This window comes from Protobothrops mucrosquamatus, unplaced genomic scaffold (assembly GCF_001527695.2).
Source record: "Protobothrops mucrosquamatus isolate PMUCROS unplaced genomic scaffold, P.Mucros_1.0 scaffold_11, whole genome shotgun sequence".
NCBI lineage: Eukaryota > Metazoa > Chordata > Lepidosauria > Squamata > Viperidae > Protobothrops > Protobothrops mucrosquamatus.
The window spans coordinates 1516536-1537970 of NW_015386087.1; the positions used below are offsets into that span (position 1 = coordinate 1516536).

Here is a 21435-nt window from a genome sequence, read left to right on the forward strand (position 1 = left end):
ATGGAAACAGCCAGAGCCCTGATACCAAGTATTACTTGAAAAACTTCAGACCGTATGTAGAGAACTTCTTATTCTTATTTGTCTTCAAAACAATCAAATTTGAATCAGCTGGAAGACTCTGAGTTTTACTCTTGCCTTAATCATAAAGTCTGCTTCGTGACTTTGAGCCAGTCACTCTCTCTCAACCCTAGTGAGAAGACAAACCACTTTCAAACATAAAAGTAGTCCTTGACTTGTGACCACAATTGACCCCAACGTTTCTGTTGCTAAGTAAGAAAGTTTAAGTGAATTTTGCTCCATTTTATGACCTTTTTTGCCATATTTATTAAGTGCATCACTGCAGTTGTTAATAGCATGGTTGTTAAGTAAATCTGGCTTCCCCATTGACTTTGCTTGTCAGAAGGTCACAAAAGGTGACCCTGGGACACTGCAACAGTCATAAATACATGTCAGTTGCCAAGTGTTTGAATTTTGATCACATGCCCACGGGGATTCTGCAAAGGTCATAAGTGTGAAAAATGGTCATAAGTCACTTTTTCTGGTGTTGTTGTAACTTCCAATGATCACTAAATGAACTGTTGTAAGTCAAAGAATACTTGTACAGCTAAAAAAATAGCTGAGACACAAGTGCAGTCAATTGCCAGGATTGACACTGATTCAAAGTTATCGATCAATCAGGATATATGAATATATCAATAATTTTAATTGAAATATTTCTGTGGCAGAATACAGAAGATAGCTCTCTGCCATACTGTCTCCCAGATACACTAACTGCACTTACTGTATACTGTTCTCACATACATAGTCTCTCTTACTTGAAAGCAACATTAAAATGGCTAAGAAGCTGGCAGAACGTTTATAGCAGAGGAAATGACTAAGGAGAGACAGAAAGCTTGGGCTGGACTAAAAAGGGGAGAAAAGGAAAGTAGTTAAGAACCAAAGGTGGAATTAGGCAGTTTGGAGATGCTGAAAATTTTTTCCCAATGATTCCGTAATCATTCAACATCACAGAGAGCAAGACTATACAGAAAGAGATCTGTCTGTACAGTGCAGACACAAAGAGAAAGAAAATACTCCAAGATGACCAAAAAAAAAAAAAAGGTCAGGGTTGTCCAATCTGTGAGAAGTTGCCAGCTAAGCTATAGCTGAAGCCCTTGATTAACTCTTTGAGGAATATAGTAAGAACTACACACCTAGGAACAGCTTAGGAAAGGCACATATTTTATTAGCAGAAGTAATATTATTTCAAGGAGGAAGATAATTAACCTTGGAATGGTATAAAAACTGTGATAGAACCAGTGGACCATAAAACAATTTGTTACATTCTTTTGAAGGCAGAAGAGAGGGAGACCGGAATATGTTTGTATGCATTAGCTGAACGTTGCTTGCATAATTAGCTGACTGAAAGGTACATCTTGTAGAGAAATTAGTATCTATGTGTGTTGTGGTAAGAATGTAGCAAAAACAAAGGGGTAGTTCACAAAGTTGTTGCATGCTGAACTTTGACCAATTCATCCTTGCAATTCACTACCATCTTCAGAAATAAATTTGTCCCATAAATTTAAAATTATTCAGGCCTGGCATATTTTTCCTGCACAAATTTGTGTGTGTGTGTGTGTGTGTGTGTGTGTGTGTGTGTGTGTGTGTGTGTGTGTGTGTAGACAGACAGACAGATACAGATGATATAGATATAAATGATAAGAGATATAGATATAAATATAAGAAATAAATAATAAACTGTGATAATTTCCAAAGATCTGGAAGGACGTTTCACTCATCCCATCTGGGTGTTTCTAATAGCACTTAAATATTAAATATTAAAATATTAAATATTTAAATATTAAATATTAAACCTGAAATAAATAAGGCCAAAATACTTTAATATCAGAAAGATAGCATGAATTAGTGAGTGTGCGTTTGTATTGTGCAGTATAGCTTTTTCTGACAGCTAAGCCAATCTTAGATTACATGTCAAACAGTCAATTATATTTTAATGCAAATTACCTAAAACTAAATAGCAACATGGAGTGATATCACTTACTATAGATATTTAAAAACTGACAAGACAAACACATTGGAAAATATGTTCCTACCCTCACAATAATTGTACAAATTCCTGTTTTCTTTCAAATAAAAATTCATTTCTCCTATCAGTTATATAAATATCCAAAAACATCAGGTTAAAAAAAAAGAATTTATTTAAACAACTAATCTGCTGTACTGGACTGCTACTGTAGGTAAATATAACATATACAACATTCCAAAAATCTGGACGTGAATCTAACTTTATTGAGAGTGGAAAATCATGAATTAGTTACATTAAAAATTGCATAATTCCAAATCACTTTATCAAAGGATCATCCAGTCTGATCTATCAGCCTTCTTCACCTAGAACAGTGATGGCGAACCTTTTAGAGACCGAGTGCCCAAACTGCAACCCAAAACCCACTTATGCATCGTAGGGTGCCGGGTGGGTGTGGCCCATTGGGTGGGCTTGGCTGCGGTAGTAACGGCAGACTGGGTGGGACTAAAAAGTTCAATCAATTCCAACTTTGCAAGAACTTTTTTTTTCTGCGAGAAGTTGAAATTGACCGATTGACTGAACCTTTTTTTTTTTTGCACACGGCGGCGGAGGCCTAAAGTGAAAAGGTTTTATAAAACCCAGCTGAAGGCTGAGGATTGGGCGACGGTGCACGTGCCCACAGAGAGGGCTCTGAGTGCCGCCTCTGGCACCCGTGCCATAGGTTCGCCACCACTGACCTAGAAGCTCTCCAAATATGTTGGACTTCAACTGGACTTTAATCCCAGCAGGTATAAAAATTGTCCTCTGCTGGTTGGGCTTATTAGATTGGCAATGATGAAAGCACCTAATCAGGAAAATCTGGTTTGTGCAATTGCAACGTATATTTTTAGCTTCTTAAATATAAGAAAAGCACAATTAAAGCAGTAGTATTTCTTTTTAAGATTGCTGGGATCCTTATAATTTAATCTATAAACCAATACCAATAAAACATACAATACAAACACTTTTTGCACAAAGAATATTTAATTATTATTTCCAGAACAAGTAATTAAACAAACTAAAGGACTTAATTGTCCCTATAGCACAATTTTTTTCAAAGCAGAAGCAAAAAACTAAAGAAAGAGCTGTTATAAGAAACAACATGTTATTAACCTCTATTATAATGAACAGGTCAAATTTCCAGCCTAAAATCTTGCTGACTGAACTAAGTCTTTATCTGCATAACTCCCAGTGACTTAAATGTAGGGATCAGTGACTACTAACAAAATCAGTGGATTAAGATTTAAACTGCATGCTTATTTGTGAAAGTAACCAGCCTGCAGAAATGCCTGGCCACAATCCAGAAATGTGCACGTGCCAGAACAATGTAAAGAAGTTTTATTCTTCTTTTGCCGCTTCCTTGTGATAAACTCACACCCCATGTGTAAACTTCCACTATTTTAAAAATATAAGCAGATGATCCTGTGTAAACCAAACAGAAAAATTGGTCTTCTAGAAAATAGATCAACAAATAGCTAATTTGTACACAGATCTGCTTCAGAAGCATAACAGAAGTGTTCTATGTAATGTTCTTTTTAAATAACTGAAGGAGAACTCATGTTTACAAAACATGAGTTTTAGAAGTCCATATCTCTCTTTAAATGTTCCATTGTTTTCTGCATGATGAGAACAAACCAAATATGTGTCATGTTTTTGGAAGACAGAGAAATACGATGGTAGGCATGGAAATTACCTATCGGCACTGCTGATTGTTCCACTCCTTCCTGGTCCTCTGATTCATTTTCTTCTACTGTCAGGGGAAGATAAAAATAAACAAGAAAGTAGTAAGTAAGGTAAATGTCTTAAAATTTCCAAAACACAGACATTTCTGTTTCACCTCTTTCTGTTTCTAGCTATCATCCCTTTTCATGTTGAAGAATTTTTCTTGCCTGGTACAAGATTATCTAAAAGGAATTTGAATCAAATCTAGAGTCACCTTTGAAACTATTCAAAAATGTTGCACATCTTAAAAAAAAAAATCAGTCCTGGCCAAAGCAACTGCCACAAACCTTATCCTTACTTGAAAAATCCAGCTAGCACAAGTACCAAGAACTAGCACCTTCTTAACCCATAAATTTGGAAATGTATTACAATTTTAAACTTAATCCAAATATTACTAAATCAAAAGATGTAGGACTTTGAATATAGAACTTGTCTACTCAATGTACCACATTAGTGCAGATTTCTCATTCCAGTAACCCTTTCAATTTGCCTGAGTTACAGTCGGCTTCATTGGACTGAAGTTATCCAGGTAATTGACAGTTGGCTATAGAACCAGAATCCTGCACCATAGCAATTTGTAAAGAAAATTACTTCTTTTTAACACCATTCAAGTAAGCACAAAATCTACTAATCTGCGTAGACAGTAGAATATTGGACCTCTTCTCCAATATTAAAGCAAAGGATTTATGCAATAGGCACAAGCCAAGATGGGCATTTTATTCACACATTCATGCACACACATACACAAATTACCTATATCAATGTTTTCACAAACTTGAGATAATGTATGATAATAACTAATTTACAGCGTTATTTTATAATATACTTAATTCTTAATTCTTTTTATAGAATTGTAGCATAATATTCTTTAGCAACTAGACACGTAAGCGAAAAAATAATCTATTAATATGGAAGTTATGTCAAGTATTGTGAAAAATAATTAAGAATATTTAGATAGACAGATTCCCCTATGGATTGCCTAGCTCCTATGATTAGAATACTAGAAAGCACATTAAGCCGATCCCTACTTAAGCCAACATATATATGTGTCATTGCACCTAAATGTTTGAGCCTTCTATTTAGATGTATTTGCTTGCATCTATATCAGGGGTTGTCAACCTTGGCTCTTTTATGACTCGTGAGCCAGCTTAGCTGGCTCAGGAATTCTGGGAGTTGAAGTCCACGAGTCATAAAAGAGCCAAGGTTGACTACCCCTGATCTATATGTTTGCCAGATGGTAGCGAAGACAGGTATGAAGTCTCCAAAACGTACTCTCAATCTCTTCCCTGATATCTAGTAAACAGCAGCAGCACTTTGAGATGCAAAGAGTAGGCTTTTGAAGAAGTATTCATTCAATTAGTAATAATAATAATAATAATAATAATAATAATAATAATAGTAGTAGTAGTAGTAGTAGTAGTAGTAATAAAGTTGGAAGGGACCTTGGAGGTCATCGAGTCCAACCCCCTGCTCAGGCAGGAACCCTACACCATTTCAGACAAATGGCTGTCCAGTCTCTTCTTAAAAACTTCCAGTGTTGGAGCATTCACCGCTTCTGGAAGCAGGTTGTTCCACTGGTTAATTGTTCTAACTGTCAGGAAGTTTCTCCTTAGTTCTAAGCTGCTTCTCTCCTTGATCAGTTTCCACCCGTTGCTTCTCGTCCTGCCTTCAGGCACCTTGGAGAATAGCTTGTTACTTAATGACAAAATATGTATCATGATATTGTAATACAAGCTCTATCTTTTACACATACGCCTGCAGTATTTTATTCTTTGTCTTCCCTCAAAAGATGCCTAAAAGTCTTCCTGCCTTCAGGTAACCTTTCAAAAAACAACAACAACCCAGCAGCATGTTCTAATGACAATGTTTTAGATGAGTGATATAAAGTGGATGAATGGGAGTAGGTGGGGGAAGACATTCTGGTCATATTTGCAGAAGCAGAATAGAAATTATCTTATTTCCTTGCAGTCAGCAACATATGCCAATATTCCAGTAAACGTCAAAGTCTCTGCTTTTACTTTTCACTCACTTATAGTTCTTGGACTCAATCAATGATTTCTTCTATTCTTTTTGAGTTTGCAATTACAAAACTGGACTAACAACTAATAGTATTGGTATGAGTCAGGGGAAATATTTTGAATTGCTTACTGAATTGTAAGAAGCTCTTAACTTTATTTAATAAATACTGTAAAAAGTGATCCAGAACATAATTGCAAAATCAGGATGCTTTGAACAAGAGGCAAAGCGAGTCTTAGGCTGTCAGGCTTTTATCTCCTCTTTCTGTTAAAACTTGTTCATAAAATCCATAACAAAGTATTTTTGCCATTTCATTCAAATATAGAAAATGAAGCTTAATAGACAAGAGGTATCAATTTGGGGTATCATTTTGGAATTAGGCCTAATGCTTTTTTTTTTTTATTAAGTAACTGAAACAGAAAAAAATTAGTGTATCATCATGATGACTTTAATTCCTTCCTACCTGAGAGAGAGCTGTAGAAGAAAAAGAAAAGAAAAGAAAGCGTCATTACAGCTTTCTGTTCTGACTGGTTAAATAAATGAAGACTACAGAACAATGTCTATAATGACTATGAATTATAAACACTGAATAGCTACAGAGAAAATAGTACCCATGAAACAAAACAACTCAAATATATATTTCAAATATTTAAGGACATACACATAAATTGAAATATTTCAAAAATATGTTGGTGTATTTTTAATTGGAATGACTTAAAAAAAATATAAAGCTCAACATAGATCAGATTTAGCCAAAAAGTCAATTCAGGTGTTCTGCAGAAGACAAGAACATGTCTCCCCACGATATTGGGAGTAAAAGCCCTTTAAAAAACACAAACTCCAGGATGAGCTCAGCAGTTAGCCTGACAATGCCACAAATTCTTAATAATAGTGACTGTGGTGCTAGCATCCTACCTGCTGTGACAGATGTGAATTCTGTCGCACCTGATAAGATCTATCAAAGCCTTATACTTACTTTCTAAATTTGGTCTATGGAAGCTTATGAAGCAACATCTCAAAACTACAGCATTAGATTAAATCAATAGCTGCTCTGTCAACTTCACTACTACGCTTGTTGTGAATGTTAATGTACTTAATTAACTAAAATAATTCTAACTGCTCCAAATTAATAAATACTAAACAGAACACACACATACACAGAAACATAATACAGTACAAAACATTAATAGATCAGGATGTGCAATCATATGAGCCAAAAATAAGTCAAGTTACTTCTAACAAACCAATCGTATTTTTCATATAATTTACTGTTGCTATCTTTGGAACTTAGAATTGCAAAGAGGACCTTAAGGAAAGCACACACAGTTCTCTCATTGTGGAAGAAAGAGGAAAAAATAGCACAAAGACTTCTTACATTCTATAATACTTCAGAGCATACCTATAATTTCTTCACAAACTGAAATGTCCTCTGAACTGTACTCACTCCTTAAGCAAGCCACACCAAATAATTTTAGAGAGATAGAATATGTCCTGATACTTGTTAATTAAAAACACCAAACAATCCAGAGATAATCTTACTGGTATGATGGTTCTATGTCTGCCTGAAGCCAAAAATGGCTTTCAAATTGGAAGGAAGGAAGGAAGGAAGGAAGGAAGGAAGGAAGGAAGGAAGGAAGGAAGGAAGGAAGGAAGGAAGGAAGGAAAGAAGGAAGGAAGGAAGGAAGGAAGGAAGGAAGGAAGGAAGGAAGGAAGGAAGGAAAGAAGGAAGAAATTATAATTTCCTCTATTCTCTATTGCAATTGTAAAAACTGTTAGTTTTCTGAAGTTTACAATCTTCATGCAGATCTGTACAGTTGTCTCAAAGATCTATTTGCGAACACCCTTGTGAATAAGAATATCCTGGATCATTTCACAAAATTCTATTCTTACTTTGATGGTTACTTCATGACATAATATCTGCTTCTCTGACTGTATTAAAATGAGTATCCACCTGATTTGCATTTATTAAACATATCACTCATTAGTTGGTTTTTCATAAGCAATGCCATACTCATAATTTAAGAGCAATTGCAAAATGCTGTTCCAATATTTTGCAAAATCGCCACGTCCCCTGTTTTTGATGCTTTACTCCATGGAACTGAAAAAAATGCAATTAAATAAAATGATGATAAAGCTAAACAAATGAGAAGCTATGATGAGAGAAGGTACACTCTTAAAACACATACAGATGCTGCATCATAGCTCATCTAACCTTTTCCTTTATCGGTGCTTCTTTAATCTCACCGCAACACAATCCCTTGCAAACAATGATTAGGAGGCATTAGCATTTTCTGTTTGGATGGCAATGCTGCTAACTTCATCACTGAACATTTGTTCAGGGCCAAGACATAAATGGTATACTATAGAATAGAGAATACAAATAATTTCTGTTGTGACAAAGTAAAGTAGATTTGGAATTTGCATAACAAAGGCATACCTCTGGGGCAAAACGTTTCAGAGCATTGAAGCAGCTACAGAGAAAGCTAACTCTGGTCCAGTTTCCGCACCACCACCACTCTAAGCAGCGTGTTTCTTGATGACTTTGTACAATGAGAAAAATCATTTCTGAAGAAGCTGGACTTCCAAATAACCTGACACAGCACCATATAAATCTTATAGATAACAACTGATTTGTTTGGAAGCTTATAGGTAACTAGTGCAGCAACCAAATAGGCACAGCTCAAAAATAATAAACTAATTAAGAAATATTTTTCCATTTAGAATTCAACAAATAAGCAACCCTTTCTCAAGCCCTGCTTGATGACATCACCGAAGAGACAATCACCCTAAGTACAGTCCAAATATCCACAGTGGGGAATATGGTTTGGATCCCAAGTTTTCACATGTGAAAACTATTCAGTCATTGAGAGTCAGAAGGCATTCATGATGAACAAATTATTATTATTATTATTACAAAATGTTTTGCTGTGGAGGCTAATTTCAACAGTGTGACTTAGAAAGGAAAGGGAACTCCTTCGTGATGAATTCTGCAGAAGAATGCAATGTAACAGGACTTACTTTTGTATCAGAGAAGTTTCTCCTTCTGCACACAAGTGGGAAACGTATGCTAGACTGAAACCAAATGGCCCACTCCATTTATTCATGACAAGATTGGGAAACATTGAGAGCTTCAAAGCTTGAAAAGACCACTGGCACTTAGAATGTGAGAACTCTGGCACTTTTTTTCCACAGTCCATATATCTTTTTTTGCTTACCACTTCCCTGAAATATTAGGTAGCCTACTTTTCATATGAAACTGTAAAAAGATGTGGTTGTTATCCATTAGCTTTATATTCCACTTTTCATCAATGAGCTTGCAATGTATGGAGTGGTTCTTCCTCCATAACAACTCTCTGAGATATGTTGGGCCTTGACAGATGGTGACTGCTCTGAAATGAACTAGTGAATGCTGGGTCTCAATAACTGCAGTTCCCAGAGCACTGCTAAAATTCAGCAGCAAAGCCACATTCTTTTGTTACCAGATTTTTCATTTTATTGTAAAAGTAAGGGACAAAATACACATATTTCACATGAAAACCAGCTGGGTGACTTTGGGTTAGTCACCTTTTCTCAGCACAACTCACCACTTCTGGGGAAAATAGTAGGAAGGAGTATCAGGTATATTCACCACCTTGAGTTATTTATAAAAATAAAGGTGGGAAATAAATGAATAAAATATTGAGCCTCTACAATACTCAATACATCTAATTTGTCCCACACATTTCCCAAAAGAAAAAGATCCTACCCAGGCAGGTGATACAATTATAGAATTAGCTACTCCCTCATCTATGGCTTCCAGATATTTTTTTTTAAAAAAAAACAAACTATCACCTGGGCATGATAAAAAAAAAACCTGATTGGGCATGCTGAAGATCCTGTCAGCCAAAGAGTGTCAGCTGATGGGGACTAGAAGACAGGCCTTTTCTGCAATACCCCCGGATATGTAAAATTAATTTATTTATTTATGTATGTATGTATGTATGTATGTATGTATGTATGTATGTATGTATGTATGTATGTAAAATAACTTCCCCTTGGAGATTAGAGTGCTTCAATCCTCTTAGCCTTTTGTAAGACTTTAAAAATTTGGCTGTGTTTCCAAGCCTAGGGTGCTGAATCTATTAAGGGCCCCCTTCTCTGGTTTTAGTATTAACTGGCCTAGTTTGGATGTTTTTTTATTGTTATCAAAATGTTCTTTCTCATTTTAAAATGTTTTTATTGTTTTAATAGTTTTATACTTTTGAAATTGTAAGCCACCCAGAGTCACTAATTGAGACGGGAGACTATAGCAATTGAATTGAATGAATGAGTTAATGAATAAATAAACAAATTACAATATCTGTTATGTTAAAGCAAGAAATGATTGCTGTCTAACAGATGTTTCAGTGAAAGATGAGGTTCTCTAAATTTAATCAGTGATATATAGAGCACAATAAAAAGGTCTTTGAACACAACCAAGAAAACCTATAGAATTAAATTCATTACATGCCTTTTGTTCTACAGTCACAGATTCCATTTTTGATTACGATGCCTCTTTATATAAGGGCCAAGCTTAAGAGATGTACACTTGAGACTAAAGAAAAGAAAGAATGGTGGAAAGAATCAGTGTATATAAATCTGCAAGAACACAATAAGAAGAAGCATTTACTCTTAAAGAAAATCGTTTACAGATGACAAAAGCTGTGATTTATTGCATTTATGCTATTACAAGCTATAATAAAAATAAAGGCTATGGATAATTGAAAAAAAAAGTCTATTTTCTTTTACAGAAGCGTAGGTTAATAAATTTTTTAAAGACACCTACTGTCCTGAATGACTGAGGCTCTTTTCAGCTTGTTAAACAAAGTAAGAGAAGCCACATATTCCAAAATAAACTATAAAAATAGATTGCTATTGATTCTGAATCCTTTTTAAAATGGTTTCCTTAAGGAATATGGAACAAAATAAGCTTAATTCAGGAACAAAAGTTACAGAAGAGACTATAGGAGAAAAGGGGTTAGACTTAACACAATTGTCCACATTTCTTTGTGGGTGCATTTTGCATTTCCTATAGTTCAATAAACATTGTCTTATAACACTATTTGGTTCATAAAAATTAAAAGTTGATCTTTTTACTCATTTTACAAGACTGTTCCCACTAGAATAAAACTTTGCAAGGAAAAAAGCATTCGATCTGCATGTTTGAGCAGTATCAGCAGACAAGTAATAGAGACACCAGTTGTATTAACATAATCAATACACAATTTACAGAACTACCCAGACAGAACAGAATTTGTATCTCTATGCCATTATTTTACTATCTATAAATCACTATAATTTCTGGGTGGTTTTTATGCATTTTTGCTGTCATGCCTATGGATGTAAAAGATGCAAGAACACTGAGTGCACACTCAATGCTTCAAAGACAAACAAATATATTTCAGAAATAGACCCTGGAAACATAAGGAATACCAGGAAACTAAATAAGAAGAGAGACTATTTTTTCTATTTAAATTTTATTTAATAATGTTCTCAATAAATGGATTCTCTACTGTAAGTTAATCAATAGTGAAAGCCACCACTGAGTAGACCTCCTTGGAGGATTTTCTTCTTCCCTTACTTTGCACAATGTACTCAAAAAGTGTTTGGAGGGTTCTGCAGCATGGGCACTTCCTACAGTTCAGACACTTAAGTGGTGGTCTTCTCTCCCCTCTCCTAGTAAGTTGTTCCAAGTATATAGAACGTTCATGTGTTAATTGAGCACTGTCATTAAACAAGCTTCTCTTCCATAGTCACTTATTATTGGAAAGGAAAGACTTCTGAAGACCAGAAGACCTTTAGGTAATTTAACATTAGTCAATGTAAAAGTTTCAATCTTGAATCTCATAAAAAACTACATGAGAGCACAGGTCATATAATACTTATAGTATTAGAGATAGCATAATTTTCATAAAAGGGGTTGTTGTTTGGAGACATGATATGGAGTCCCTCAAGTTCTCATTTTATAGCCACGAACTGACATTTACTGTATATCAGTTGTTCCTAACTTGGTAACTCCAAGATTTGTTGAGACTATTTTTAAAAAAAAAAACTTAGTCCCACCTGAAGAGCCCCGGGATGGGTTAAGATAACTCTATACAAAGCTATTAAGAAAATACATCTAGGAATCTGGAATGAAGTATCATCAATATTTTAATGTCATCATGTTCTACTTATCAGACATAGGTGAGGATAGAGAGATGCTAAATTGTATGAATTTAGTAATGGATTGGATGGGGACAAATAAATAGAAGGCAAATCCTATTGAGATTGAGGCACTCAGTATTCTGGAGAGATGTGAGGGAACATAGGAAGGAGGTAGATTGCCAGGAAAAAGGGGAAGAAGTTTTAGAAGAGCAAGAGGCAACTCAGTACAGATATTATGTGTGAGAGAAAGAGGGTGGCTCTTTAATAGCTCACAGAGTATATTGTAGATGCAGATACTAGAGTGCTCAAGCTGGCATGATTTATCTATAGATATGAGACAATAAAAAATTCAGCTTGGAAGAATCACCACCTGTCATTCTTGGCTTTGGTCCTGACAATAGCACTGAAATTGCTGTGAATTATTAGGTATATGTCTTATGATGTTCTTCAATTCAAAACTGTCAATGTCAATTTGAGCTGACTTGTCACCCACTATATAAGTCTTTCCTATTATAACGGACTGACTAGGATAATCTATATTCATGTAAATTACTGATGTAGGTTACTGATGGGCCTGGTCTTGAAAACATTTTCATATCACCTAAAAATCCTGGTTTGTCTACATACAACCACTGTATCACTGCAAAAGAAAAACAGTGGTTGTTTATTCATTTCAAAACTTAAAATTTCAAATACTGGACCTTATTTTTAAACCTTTAATCAGAATATGCAATCTTTTGATGACAAGAATCACACTAATATTTGGATGAGGGCTGCAAAATAGGTGGAGCCTCATCACATACAGTATAGGAGGAGGACTGCTTTTGGAGGTAGACTTGGTTTTGTTTTTTTGCTTTGGTTTTTCGATAGATTCTAGAACAGTGTTTCTCAACCTTGACAACTTTAAGGCATGTGAACTTCAACTCCCAGAATTCCACAGCCAGCATTGCTGGCTGTGGAATTCTGGGAGTTGAAGTCCACATGCCTTAAAGTTGTCAAGGTTGAGAAACACTGTTCTAGAACTAGAATTTATTCTAGTCTTCTAATTCTACCTCCAGAGTCTATTCTAGTCACTATCCTGAATAAATGGCTACCCAATCTTTACCTGAACCTCCAGTCATGGAAGATTTCAGGAAACAAGCTGTTCCACTGCTTAACAGTTCTCATGGTCATTTTTTTGTGCTTCCATTAAAATGTGTCTGATTCTTGGAAGACTGCCTGGACAAGTCCTTGCAATTTTCTTGATAAGGTTTTTCAGAAATGGCTTTCCATTGTCTCCTTCCTAAGACTGAGAGAAAATGACTAGCCTAAGATCATCCAGCTGGCTTTGTGCTCAAATTGGCACTAGAAATCACAGTCTCTCGGTTTCTACCTTGATGCTTTAACCACTATAGCAGATTAGCTCTCTGTGGTCAGATAATTCCTCCTTAATTTGAGTTAGGATTTCCTCTATACTGTGATATTTCTATGAGAAGGAATACCAAATATTTTATGTATTTTTCACCCCTGAATGCTGAAGACATATGCCATCCATGTTTTGTTGACATGGAACTCCAAGATTTGCAAAATGGGAACTTGGGAGATGTAGTTTGCTTATCTCTACCTGGGATATAATCAAACAGTATCTTCTTCCGTATCAATCTTTTGATAAGTTAAAGGATCAAAGGAAGCTTTTGATTAGATCTCATCAATAGCAGTAATATATCTGGGACTCTTTTTGATATTTTTAATATTTAGAAAAGGTGTAAGATCTTGGATGAAGGTACATTATGTCCTTTTAAAAATATATATCAATAAAGATAAGATTCACAATGTAAGGTTTTCTATACATTATACAACATGCTATAATGGAACATAATAAAATTTAAAAGTAACATAGTATTGTGATAAATTGTAACGCAATACAGCAGTGGTTCCCAACCTTTTCTATACCCCACATCCCTAGAACCCTTCTGATATATTCTCGCACCCCTTACAAAAGTTTGAAATAATGGCAACAAATTATGCATATACACTATAATTTTGAAAATCCAAGTTTTTGCACCCCCTGGAATATCGTCTCACACCCCTGGTTGAGAACCCCTGCAATACAGTATATGCCTTCTAACCAAAAACTTTTTTGTTGTTTCTTCCACTGAATCATGTCTGGTTCTCAGAAACTAGCTGGACAAATCTCTGTAGCTTTAAAATCAGGCAGATTAATTATACAGACTTTGATCTATAGGTAGTCTTCATTTCATGAGCACAACTCGAACCAGCAAGTCTGTCATTCAGCAAAGCAACTGCTGAATGAAACTGTGAAACTGTGTCTATGCCTACAGTCTTACTTCAGCATTCCTTTGCTTTACAGACTTGTGAAAAATACATAAAATACATAAAGCCGTAAATGTGAGGCTTGGTTGCAAAGATACTGTCATAACTATCAACAGTCACTAAATGAGACAATCACTAAACAAGAACTACCTGTATTGCACTTATTGGTTCAAAATTACATCTAACAAATGTCTGTTCCATGTTAATACATAACAAATACATGCTTAACAATTTCGAAGGACTTAAGTCAGAAGCTTAAGATTTTTGCAGATTTTTTCAGTTTTTCTTACATGCAGACCAACTGGCAGAATGTCATAACTATGACATAACATTGCTGTCAAGCTGGATAATTTAGAAATATCATTTGCCATAAGAGACATCATCACATATAAAAGCCATCAACTGAGTTTTACTGGAGTTACTCCAAAGCCACAGAGGAAATGCAACCAAAGTACCTACGTATTCTTTGGGGACCTATTCAGCCCAGGAAAGAGAAATCTCTGGAGCCAAAACTGAATAGAATCATGTCTATGGAGTTGTGGAATAGTTAAATATTGCCCTTCCCAACTGGATCCCTTAGAACTGCTGTTTATGAAATCTAGACGCCGTAAGCTTAGGGAAGCTTAATTTAAAGAATACTGTTATCCTCATTCTTAAACATTTATAACAGTGGTTCTCAACCTTTTTAATGCCGCGACCCCAACCGGTCGTAAATCGAGGACTAAACCGGTCGTAAGTCAAGGACTAAACCAGTCGTAAGTCGAGGACTACCCAACCAGTCGTAAGTCGAGGACTTTCCCTGCCCGGGAGCGCCACGCATGCGTGGTTCCGCCCCCTGCGCCAGCCGAGGCATAGCTGGCAAGTGGCAGAGACGGAGCAGGCCGACCACCAGCTGGCCCAGCCCAAGGGAGGTAAGGCACCCGCCGGAAAAGGGGAAAAAATGGCGGACAAAAAAAATGCCGGACAGCCTTGCTTGGCGACCCCCGTGAAATGGTCGATCGACCCCAAATGGGGTCCCGACCCACAGGTTGAGAACCACTGGTTTATAATATCATGTATAGATAAAGTACAACCATGTTTATTCAAAAGTATTTCACTTCCTTGGAAAAAACTGAATATAATCCCATTTTTTATTTTGAATTAATTTCTATTTGGTAAGATTTTCTAATTACGTCACCTTAATTTGATAAGTATAGTGAACTGCATTAGATTTTGCATACTGAATCTCCAAGAAAGTAAACTCATTCATGAAGCTACTAATATGCTTTAAATTTTGTTGTATTTATCCTGCTTTTATTTCATTTAGTTGTTGTTAGCCTCCCAGGGTCATTATATGAGATGGGTGGACATAAAATTTAAGTAAAATAACTATGACTCATCACATAAGTTGGTCACTGCTGGTAAATGTCCACAAAATGCATCCCCTGAAAATAAAGTAAGAGGAAAATGGGATCCAAAGATATAAAACAACAACAACAGCTAACGACAATCAAGAGATAGAAAAACAAAAATGTATGCTCTGTATGGAATTTATAACATTTATCATATTAGTCTAGAATGGCCATGAAGATTGGCCTTGAAGAAGACATTCTGCAACAGAAATTAACTGCTTAAAATAAACACCATATTTTGATGGGTTTTATTCATGTTTGTTCCTAGTTCATTCGTTTTCTTTCTTTCTCTTTCTTTCTTTCTTTCTTTTTCTTTCTTTCTTTCTTTCTTTCTTGATATTTTGGGAATCTTTAATTTTCTTTTCTTCCCTCTTAGTTGTCTATCAAACACAAGAAAGGCAGTCATCATATGAATAGCATGATAGAGCTGTTATTTAAACTGGATATATAAATACTGTCTAAACAATTCATCAAGAATATTGATTCCAATAATTGATAAATCATGGAAGAAAGATTTTCAATAAGCTGAAAGCTTCAGGGGGAGGGAGCAGGCCAAATCTAACCTCTTTCTATATGTTCTATGCATTCTAAATGGTTTCCTTATACTCTGTGTTGTATAAAATAAATACAATGTTGTTATTTCAAAAAACAAAAACGAAAACAGAGAACTCAACCAAGACATACAGCTGGTTGTCATTCTTTAACTGTGATGGAACAAAAAAGAGCATTCTCCCTTATAACATATGCATTGTGTGGAAAGATCTCTACTGTCTAGGCCTGTTCAAATCCTTGGAAAAAAGTGCTTCTGGTACCTCTTTCCAAACTGTTAAAGCAGCCTCAACCTTTTTCAACTTGCATGGCTGATTCTGAAACTGCTCGTGGTTCTTTCTACATCTGCACACAGGCAGAAAACTGCAAGTTCCTTGGAGAACTTGTTGCTGCTTGAATTGTTTTCACAGATTATATGAATACTAAGGCTGCCATATCTGGGTTGGAAAAATCGAGACAAAACAGTAGCAAAGAAATATAATTTACTCCACCTCTCTGCTGCGAATTTAGATTTTTCCAGCCCAGGTATAGTTTACATTTCAAAATATCTATTTCTAAAGATTTGCACAACACTACTACCATGGATGGCTTCCCATCATCAACTTGTTTACTATAAATTAAAATCTACTTTTATCCCCTAGATCACGGGTGTCAAACTCGCGACATCATGTGATGTGTCGTGACATATCAAGACTTTTTTCTCATTGCCGGAAATGGGGTGAGCGCGTTTTGGTGTGACGCATCCAGCCACGGGCCGGCAGTTTGACCCCCCTGCCCTAGATCTTCTAATTATTTTATTTTTTAATGAAAACAGTATATAAATAATAAACCAAATAGAGGAAAAAAACTCTTGCCATTGTGGGAGTATGCCAATTCTTCAATGTCACTTCATTTTCTATCTGTTTTTAATACTGCACACCAGTCAAAGTTGTTCTGAATTGGGCAACCTTATAAAGCTAATAAATTAAAATTAAATTAAATTAGCAAAAATTAATAGATAAGATCATGCACCTATATCAGCTTTCCCCAACTTAGTGGAAGCTTGATTATTTGACAATTTTTATAAGAAAGAAAGTGCTTATCCAAAACTATCACAGATACAAAATACAGCAAGAGGAAGTTGTGTATCAGACAAAACTTCATATAAAGGTACTCCCAATGTACAGTAAGTATATGTGAGCGACTAACATTATTTCTTATTCATAAACCTGCCAAGTAAAAATTTTCACAAAGTAAATTAAGAATATAATTAAGTTCTCCTTTATAGTGACTGCTGAAACATGCAGATGTTCTCCAGACTAAAAAACAGTGGTTAGGTAAAATTACCCAACAATTTCACAGCTGAACTGGAATTTTAATCCCGTTCTCCTAGATCAGAGAAAATTAGGTGTATTCAAGTCCCATTAAGATTCTATGGATTTAATCAAATAATAGAATGTTTTAGCTACTGTATTTCAGCAAACACAGCCTGTATTCCACCCAAATATTATACCTACTAACTCCATAAAATTCTCATTAGGCTCAACGATATTTCAAGCACTAGCTGCTTTTCTTTTAACCAAACTGCAAATTAATTAACTGATTACAATAACATTAAAGTAGCAGAAAAGGTCGTATGTTGAGGTAGTTGAATGAACCATTCTTAAAGATAGAAAATAACACCTATTATTAGAAATGTTAATTGCCTTAAGAAAGGTAAGAACTCTGAGCACAAAACTATAATGCTTTCATTATGCAATTCTTTGCAAGGGCCAACTCAAATAAAAGTCACTTTAAGAAGTAGAAATAAATCAAAGGTAGAGAACATCCATACAAAGACTACCAATTAAGCAAGTATATATACCAATTTAATATAATTTATATAATTTATATCACAACCAACTCCATAGGCTTAGCCACTCACATAAAAATAATAATCTCTTACAAATTCTAAATGCTACTGCAGAGGTCCCCAACCTTTTGGGCACCAGGGACTGGTTCTGTGGAAAGAGGTTTTTCCGTGGACTGGAGGATGCGTGGTTTTGTGTGCTGTCTGCATCCCGCGGATGGGGCTTTGCTTGTTTGTGCAGACCAACTGCTGGCATGCAGTGGCCCAGTAGTGGTCCACGGACTGGAGGTTGGGGACCCCTGTACTACTGCATTTGTACAATGATTACAGTCAAAACTCAACCTAGCACAACAGCCAAACAAAATGGTATCACAGCCTATTTTGGCAATTTCACTATCCTTCAAACCATTGGTAGGCAACTAAAAGACCAACTAAATGGTTCATTTATTATGTACAGAAAGCTAAGATTCAAATTGCACACACCTAAATTAAATATGAAATGAGAATGACAAATACTATTAGGCAGCCATGGATTATTTAGAAGCAATGCTTATTTAAGTTCCTAATTAATATGAACAAAATTAATATGAGACATATAGATGTTTTTGTTAGAATTACAAGCCATTCATTCTGTTGACAGAGAAGAAAAGGATTCTCTTCTTTATGAAATATTAGTATAAACATATTTAGTCTGGTAAATTTAATGAACTGATTGATTTAAATAACTTGATACAGTGCTGGATATCAAAGTCTCTCAAGTTTACAGTAAAAACTAATGTTTAAAAAACAATTAAGCAAAATTAATAATTAAAAACCAACAGTTAAAATCTGTACAAAAAGATGTGTTGTAAGGATGTTTGAAAAAACTCCTCAGGAAAGACAGTCCAAAAAACTGAGATTGCAAAAGAGAAGACTTGATCCTGACTTCTGCCAGATAGGTGCACAGAAACTGTAAGCAAACATCAGATGTTCATATATAAAAAGCCTTTCTCTGATGGACTTGATAGCATGGACCTAAGCAATACAGGGCACCAGTTGGAATTCTGACCACCTGGAATTCTGCCCTTCAAATTGCCCTTCTGTTCAATGTTTAAAGCAAAGGTATTTTTGTTCTTTCTGCTATACTCAAGACCAATCTAGCTCTCAGGTTGTATACCAATTAAAGTTTCCAGACTAGATAAAAAAACCCAGGTAGAGTACATTATTAAAATCAGGATAACCAGGGCATGCAGAAAGGAACACAATTGGCATATCAACAGAAACTAATAAAGATGTTTCTGGCCTTTGATTCACTTTGGGAAACAAAGAAAGACTTTGATCCAGCAGCACTTCCACACTGCTTATCTCCTCTTTCTGGGGCAACGCAGGTCTCTGGAATTATGGCCACTTGCAATCAGTAGCTCTGTCTTGTCTTGATTCAGTTTCAATTTATTATTTTCCATGTAGCCCACTACTTCAGGGAAACTGTATCATTTACTGAACCTGTCATAGAGAAATAGGTTTGGCACTCTATAGCAAACTGATATCAACCAGTTCCAAACAGATATTTGACACTATCGCAGTTCCAAATTTCCTGGTGATCTCTCGTAGTGGATTATGTAGATACTGAAGAGCACTGGAAACAGAACAGAGCTCTAAGGGGAAAAATATAATAGCTCCCATTTCGATGAGCAACTGTCTCCAAGAGATACTATTTGCAGTCTATCTAAGAGACAGGAATTAAACCACTGCACAATTGTGCCACCCATTTCCAAATATCTCAGGCAATCCAGAAAGATACCAGGGTTGACATTATTGAAAGCTGACAAGAAGTTAAGTAAGTAACAGAGTCATACTCCTGTCAATCAGCAAAGAAAATCAATTAGACCAATCAAGGTAGTCTCAACTCTGTATCGTAAAGCCAGTTTGAAATGAATCAACATTATCTGCTTCTGTCTGATGTTGAAAAGCCAGCATTCTCCATCATGTTACGCAATCAAGCATGGTTAAAAATTGGCTTATAGTTGTCCCTCTGAGAGATGAAGGACAAGCTTCTTAAGGGTCTAATTATTGCCTCCTTTAAAAAAGAGCAATTCTATTTTATTATTTTCCTCTTTATTATTTTATTAACTAAGGTTATACATAATAACTTCATAACTATAACTTACCAACTAATATGGACAATAATTCAGAGAAAAGGTATTGTAACACCACCTGTGTAATAGGCCTCTAAGAATAGGAGGTAGGAAGTGATTCATATCCTTCACAACTTAAAACAACTGAGCAGGCCATGAGCTTGGGAGTACAGAAAGCACAGGAAAAAAAATTGTTTTTTGCTACCTTTATTTTATGTTGCATTTTAACCAAACACCAGGCATTCATCTAGCTATCTACCTCACTGCTTTATGTCCTGCAGTTCATCTGTGTACCAGTTGTGGAAGAGAGGGCACTTAAGAGGAAATGTGCGGATCGTGCTAAAAAAACTCCCTATTCCATAGATATTAAGAAATCACTGGTGCAGCCAACTCCAAAACCTTTCGAGTCATATTCGAATCCAACCAACCAGTAGATAAAGATCTACTAATGACAATATAAAAACCCATCTCCATTTAAAGTGATGCCTTCCTGCTCAGAACAAATTATCAAATGAAGCATTGGTTCTGGATTATAGTATGCATAGGATATGTTCATAGTTGTCATAGTTGCTGTGAGCTTCTGAGACACTCAAGCCCAGACGTAGGCATTTTATGGCTCCTGAGCTACATCCAGCCTTTGGCTGCCCCTACCTGGCCCCTGTGTGGTCAATTGGAAACTGGAAATCAAATGTAAATAACCCCAGTGCTGGGGTGGAAGAAGAAGCTGAGTCAGGTCTGGCTTGTGCCTTATGCTTCTTCAGTCAGCTGGTGATCCCAGGAGTCAAGAAGAAAAAGTGCTGCCTCAGCTGAAGCACGGCTTGTGGCCAAGTGGGCAGAGTGCAGCCAGGAGCTATTGGTTCAGCCCTTCACAACAGTCCCAGTTCCACATTTGGTCTCTTGGAAAAATTAATTGCCCACCCCTGCTCCAGTCCATAAATATTCTCACCAGGATCTCCAATACAAACTCCATGACCAACTCTGGCAGCTCAGAGATTACTTATAATGCTGTGCTAACAGAACCTGCAGTGTTTCCTAATCTAAACACTGGGGTATATTAAGTATGATCAGGTTGCTCTATTAGATGAATATGTGGACAAGAGAAGCTTGGCCCACACCAGCCCCTTGACCATGTCCCTGTTACACAAAACAAATACAACTTCTTATTCACAACCAAAGCAAGTTGATTTCTTTTATTTGGAACCAACCTGGCATTACAGAAAAGCCAGCTTTTCTGTGGAGCTGGACCTATCCTCAAGACTTAGACAGCTAACAAGA

The 21435-nt window shown here is 35.9% G+C and overlaps 1 protein-coding gene across 1 annotated transcript in view; it reads right to left on the minus strand.

The window, feature by feature from the left end:
* ZNF521 (zinc finger protein 521) overlaps window positions 1–21435 on the minus strand; it is a 294787-nt gene that overhangs the window by 261608 nt on the left and 11744 nt on the right. The window contains exon 2 of the mRNA XM_015822169.1: window positions 3756–3812. The gene's annotated coding sequence lies outside the window, so the exon portion shown is untranslated. The remainder of the gene's footprint in view (window positions 1–3755; window positions 3813–21435) is intronic.